Genomic DNA, 6,573 nt, shown 5'->3' on the forward strand with positions numbered 1-6,573 from the left:
ACCACCACAAATAACACAAGCCCTCAGATACTCCAAGTGAAGATCACAAAACCAGACTCTGGGCTGTGCCCCATAAACTAAGAACTTTCCATTTATGAAAGCTTTTAGTTACAGGAGCAAAAAAAGCACTAAGTTGACTGCGTAGTTACTCTTGTCAGAAAGAGTTAATAAACATTAATGTTTGGTAACTATTCCTACAGTGAAACAGTAGAAGGCACATTTGTTCATGTGGAAAAGCAAAATGCTAATTCAGTTGAATGCAGGAGCCACTGTATATAATAGACACTAAGATCACGACTGCATTAACGACCTGTGAGCAAGTATCAGCTTTAACCATCTTTCTTTCTTTCTTTTTTTTTTTTTTTTAAACAAAATCCTCTTGGATAACGAGATTAATGTATTTTCCAGCTATGAGGTTCTATTAAAAAAAAACACAACAAAACACCACAGCTACTATACAAACAGAATCTTATCTAAAGCTTCTTCCTGAAGTCAAGTGTGGCGACTGCATAAACGTTTGTTATTATTTCTTTTCATACTAAGGGCCTAAACATCAACTTAGTTTCACCTACTTTATGCTGGATAAACTCCCAGATTTGCATGAGAATAAAACCAGAACTGGGCTAAGTGTACGTTACAGTGAATGTTTACAGTGAATGCATACACTGCATCAAGAACTTCCTTCCCCATTACCACAACAGCCTTTACCTGTTTTGCCTGACTGCATTCCCTTCTGGACAGGACTTGTTTTTCAAACACGTTATCACAAAGCTGTGTAAGGTTCTCAGTCTGTGAAGTCGATAAAGGATCCCACACATTCTTGACAAATGCTGAAAAACAGGAATTATTTCATTCATGATATCCAAGTGGCTATCTGCTCTAGTTTCAAGGAAGCAAACATTCAAAAAGCTAAACCTTTCACTTGCAGTAACCTTAACAAGTAATTGTAACTATCAACATAATTTTACATGACCACTTATTTAAGGTTTCATTACCTAGCTGCAGTGAACGTCCTCAAGACAACCTTAATATACCTGTAATTTTTGGCAGGATAGTTTTTTCAATCACTGTAAGCAAAACTACTTCATCAGGATCATCATCTCTTTTTGATTCAGACGGCTTTTTGGCATCGCTGAATCCTTCTACAGCTCTGAACCAGGGCATCTCTTTCAGGTCTGTAGAATTCTGCTGAAAGATCATTCCCATTAGTTGTTCAGCTGTCAGGATTGAGAGAAAAAGCTCCATGCAGAAATATACCTAATGATACCAAAAGATTCTCATTTAACAGTTTTACGTGGATTCTAATCACGGAATGGACCAAAGCAGCAAGCTAAAACTGAATGTAAAGCTAGATTTCAGAGGGTAGGGCTGTCAAAATGTCAGCAAACAGCTCCACATTAATAAAGATGCAAGTGATTCATATACAAGCAACCTGACAAGAGGAAAAGATGTGCTCCTTCTAGTTAACAACACTTAGCTCAAGCTCTGGAATGCCTCTGTAACCCACGGCAAAGCTCCTGCACAGAAGTCTTCCCTGCAAGCAGCATGCCCCCGTCCTGCACTCTGGCAAAGCCTTTTTCAGGAAAAAAAAAAGATACAGAAGACCACAAAAAGACTTCTGCGGTTTTGAACAACTGCACAGATTGAAATACCCATTACTTTTCATATTTTGTATGTCTCTTAAAAGCTCAGACAGGAAAATCCTCCTTCTGTTATTCAGCAAATACGCATCGTGCCTCTCCCAGCTCCTCGTGACCTGCTCACTAAGGCAGTTCAAATCTCAATTTCAGATACATTCCAACTTTGGACAAAAAACTGATTAAACTAAAGAAGCCTACAATCTTACCTATTCTTCCTAAGGCATCGGTCAGAATTGTTTAAATGCATTAATTCTATGCTGTAGAAAATAAACGATATACCATTCAAAAGGAGTATTTCTTCACTCTCCCTTGAAAATCCTTCTCAATACGGGAGGAATTTTGCTCTCATATCCTGACCAACCTTTGCTCTTCTGGAATTCAGTCACCTCTGTCAGAGCCAGTTCTTCATCACTCGGCATGCCTTCGTGGTGACCAGCTGTTTGTGAACGCTCTCTCAGCTGCCGCCTGCAAGTCCTGCATTCTGTAATGAACTCAGGTGAGTTATTTACCATGTACATATGTAAAAGAAATGATACTTTCAATCATTGATTGCTCAATTATATACTAAGAACACCCGGTGAGAGCAACAGCCTAAGGAAACACAGTGAGGAAGCAGAAGTAAGCATGCAACCCTAGAGACACAGACTGTAACAGTAAGGTACTTTGTGAGCTGCCAAAGGACATTAAAAGCATCTCTAACAACCTTCACTTCACCACATTCATACTAGGAACTCCCCCACCTGAAACACCAAACATCTAACATGGTACTCCATACTATCCCTGCCAGAGGTAGTCTGTAAGAAACTACTGCGCTCTCAACAGTCCGTCATCTCAGTTCTATGTAGCTTATGCAACAACTTGCATAGAAACTGTGACTGCATCCAAGTCTCACTGGGGCTAAAAAACGTTAGTCCTGGCACCACATACCATAAGAGCATGCAAAATCAACAAGAAAATTATATTTATACCTATCATTTGCATAGCATACCTCTTGTATGTAATTATTGACATTACTTAACGTTAAAGGTTAACAGTTTGCTTCAAGCAAAGTTTTATTACGTCGTTTTTCAACCAGTAAAACTCTTAAGTCCTTACCTGTGCCTAAACAGTGATGAGTCAAGGCACCAATGCAACTGGAACACGTTTCAGAGCTCCCAGTAACTTAAGGTCAGCAGCAGACCCCGACGTTCAAAATGTAGCACCTGGCCTACGCTGATAACAGAGGGTAGGTTAGATGTTCTGATGCACCCACTGCCACCCCACCAGCAACAATACCACCTGCCTATTTTTGTCATCTGTGCAATAATCACAACAATGTATTCCTATATATAATCACAATATCATTTATTCCAACAGCAGGGGACAATCTACTTTCAGTTTCGTGAACGGTCTCACTTCAACTTATGTTAATTTAATAGTACCTATTAACATTCAGATTCCAATCAGCACGAAGAAAACCCCCCATTAACAAACAGATGGTTTCCATGTACCTTGAGCTTTGGAAAGGAAAGCATTTTTGCACGTGTGTGTATCACCTCGCTTAGTAACCACACAGATTTACCTTCATCCCTGTGTAAGTAACAGGAAGCACATACACACTTACTACAGTTAGATGTAATGATATGTACCTTCGATGCTCACACGTTTTCAGAAGCTTCATCTTATCATCACTTTCCAGTCCATCATTACTTGGTTTGCCATTCCGAGCTACCAGAAGACAGGAACAAGACAAAGAGGTGAATGCAGAACACTGATTCTGCTTCTGCTCTTCATTTGGAAACTAACCAAAGTAAATAAAACCTCCTGATGAAAAATTCACAGTGTCCAGCGTAAAGCACAGTCAATATTATCAGTGAACTGTAGTGCAGCTGTGGCTGCTCCCTCGTGCAGGGGGATTGCCAGGTCACAGCCTGAACCGGGAGGTGAGCACCTGAGTGAGCACAGGGGGGGACCCCAGATCCACCCTTCCTCTCTCCCCTTCTTGGTGACGCTTCCAGCTGTGCTTCCCAGAGTGCACACACACTCAGAGTCTGCATGCTTTGCACCCACCCCACCTGCACACCAGTTAGAACCAGAAAGGGCTACATCCCCGAGCTCACTCTTCTCAAGCTGCTGCCAGTTATCAGTCAATCCTTCCTTGTCCTCCTGTTCTACAGTGCCTCCGTCCCAAACAACCTAATATCTACTGGAAAACTGACTCAGTTTCTCTTTTCAAGTACTGATAGACAGCCACTGAGATCAGGAATTCAAAACTGACCGAGCATTTGGTCATGCTGTATTCACTATTCTACCACGGAGAAGTGATACTACGCGTCCTACTTCGGTAAGGATTTCAACTAGGACATCTAGTACAGTATGCCCACTGACAGCAGGGAGGGAGAAAACATTACACGTGAAAATAAAATATAATCCAAGAATTAACTGCGTGTTTCTACTTAAAGAATGAGATTTCAGTAAGAAAGTAACTGGTAACTCCATACTAACTTGTCAGATGCTGCATATAAGTAGATTCCGTTTCCAGCTCATCTTGCCTTCGCTTCAGTACCGACACGGCTCGCTGCTGGAGAAGTGCACGTACAGCAGATTCGAGCTCAGTTATGTATTTCAGCTGAAATATGGTAAACAGCAATCAGGTTTGAATAAAACAAATGAAAGAACAGTTTTCACAGGCTTTCAAGCATGAGGGTGAGATGAGAACAAGAGCATTACAGTCTGAAAAGCAAGAGCCTGCTCACTGCAGGTTTCTCCAGGCTGTTTAAGACTGAAAGCCACTAACTGAATGCCAATTGCCTATTACAGGATTACCAAAGACCCTACCAAAAATGTGTTCAGCGGGACACTATTGGTACAATTAGTTTGCTTCAATCTGCCTTTGAACACCTCGCCTATCACAGGAAATATCTCAACGAAACCTCGTACAGTTATGTACAGTTACATAAAAAACACCTCAGGCTGCAGCACAACTGACATTAGTTAGATTTGGCAGTGCATTCTCTGGAGGGTACCCTCATCGAGGCCAAACTCTGTGCAGCATCTTCCAACCTTCCATCTTTTTTTTTATTTTCTATTTTTAATAGTTAAGGTTTGCAGTTAAGGAAAGCAACACAGCTGATAACATAGACAAATCCTCACACAACCCAGCTAAATACCAACTCAAACCTAATGTAAGATCCTTATTACTAGTCACATGTTGCAAAGCAAATACATTTTGAGATCCCAAAACTGAACGCAAGTCCCACCTCTCATACAGCTTTGGGACACCCTGGTTACTACACCTGAAGAAAACTTCTTCCAATAACATTCTGTTTTTCTCCATCACAACCCAGGTGAGCCCACAGCTCAAGCCAGCGTACATATCCTACCTTAATCATTTTAGGTTACTGTGAGGGGTGGTCTGTTCCTCCTTTGTTTCCTGTGACACTCAAGTTTCTGATAGAATTGACTCATAACTGGTCATCTCTCATCATCAATTCCAAATAAGAAATCTCATTTTTGCCTTGAGAGAATGCAGGTTCATCATCTTAAAGAAATGGGTGGCAGCGAAGGGAAGGAAAACACGCGTACTTTTTCATTGAAACAGTTTACTAAGTTCTCTATGTATGTTTTCATGCCCCTGTAGAATTTGTAACTCATAGCAGCATCTGAAGGCTTCTCTCATTCCTGGGCAGTTATCTTTGAACTGTCAATGTTCTCCACATGGTTTTCATACTCCCTCTGGTGGGCACGGGGCACATCCTGCAACGATGCCATCCTAAAAAAGAACACACTCAGACAATTAAAACCACAACAAGTCAACAGTTAACGCATTCCTGAACATCTTCCGCTTAAAACAAAGCACAAAATCCTTGCTAATAATAGCACCTGCATTGGAGCAAAGAAGAACTGCAAGACTTACCCATACCAACATTTACAGAAGCACTGTGTGTGGACAAGATTCATGCTTTGGAAAACACCAAATGTCACTGACGTAGTGGTAGTTCTGAAAGTACCACCACTGACATTTTACCCATATTCCTCTACACAATACGCTCCTAAAGAACATAATATGGCAAGTGTAGCGACGTTACACTGAATAGATTCTACCCAAGTCGATGTGGGTAGGAATACAGCACACATCAGTGCGTCCCACTTAATTTGTACCAACTTAATTTAAGCTGCAGGCACAGGAGCATATAAGCACTTACCTTGTGCTCATTACCCAACACAAATGATATGAATCATCTCCTTACTAACCTTATAACCAAAAAACTTTAACATTTGATTGTACTTGAACTCCCCACATCACTACATTCATTTCTTTCAGGTGATCAAGGCCAAAAACAAACAAAAAAAAGCATACTGTTCCACAGAAATATTTAGTCCACTTCAGTGGAAATTCTTTGAACACAAGCAGGCCAGCAGCAGTCTGTACAAAAGAGTATACATACACAGAGGTTCACACAAGTGAACGGCAGATGTTTGTGTTTCAGCTGCACGATGTCTGAACTGATCAGTACAGCTGCTTCTGGCTGCGTGAGCACTGAGAGGTGATGGGGATGGCTATCTCGGTAGCTGCAGATGCCTGACCCCACCTGTCCTTCTCACACGCTCCCTTGCAAGTTCCCATCTCCACCCAGGACATCTCAGCTGCCCACTGCCTTGTCTGAACAGGCTGAAGAGCCACGACAAAAGGACTGACAGCCCCACCTGCCCTGAGTCGTTCACCTTCCCGCTCCTCCTCCTCGCTCCCGAAGCTCAACAGTTGCTGGTTTGGAGTTGTCGGGCGCATGCTCGCTGTGACCTGGAGGACTAATCACAATAGAGAGCGGCGGATGAGCTGCACAGAGCGGTTACGAAGCCACTTCCGCATTCCTACGCGCACGCGTTGTGCCGCCTGCAGGACTGAGCCGCGGACAGCGGCAGTTCCGCGCATTGGCCACGAGGTGGCGGCAGA

General features: G+C 42.3%; 1 long non-coding RNA gene across 1 annotated transcript; it reads right to left on the bottom strand.

Annotated features, from left to right (window-relative positions):
• Nucleotides 1–4,114: 4,114 nt before the first annotated feature.
• Nucleotides 4,115–6,365, bottom strand: LOC124417529. Its single transcript, XR_006932477.1, has 3 exons — nt 6,327–6,365; nt 5,003–5,391; nt 4,115–4,248 (listed from the first exon to the last, which is right to left on the bottom strand). It is a non-coding gene; the product is annotated as an uncharacterized LOC124417529 (long non-coding RNA).
• Between the last annotated feature and the right edge of the window lie 208 nt (nt 6,366–6,573).

The sequence above is a fragment of the Gallus gallus genome, chromosome Z, assembly GCF_016699485.2.
Source record: "Gallus gallus isolate bGalGal1 chromosome Z, bGalGal1.mat.broiler.GRCg7b, whole genome shotgun sequence".
Taxonomy (NCBI): domain Eukaryota; kingdom Metazoa; phylum Chordata; class Aves; order Galliformes; family Phasianidae; genus Gallus; species Gallus gallus.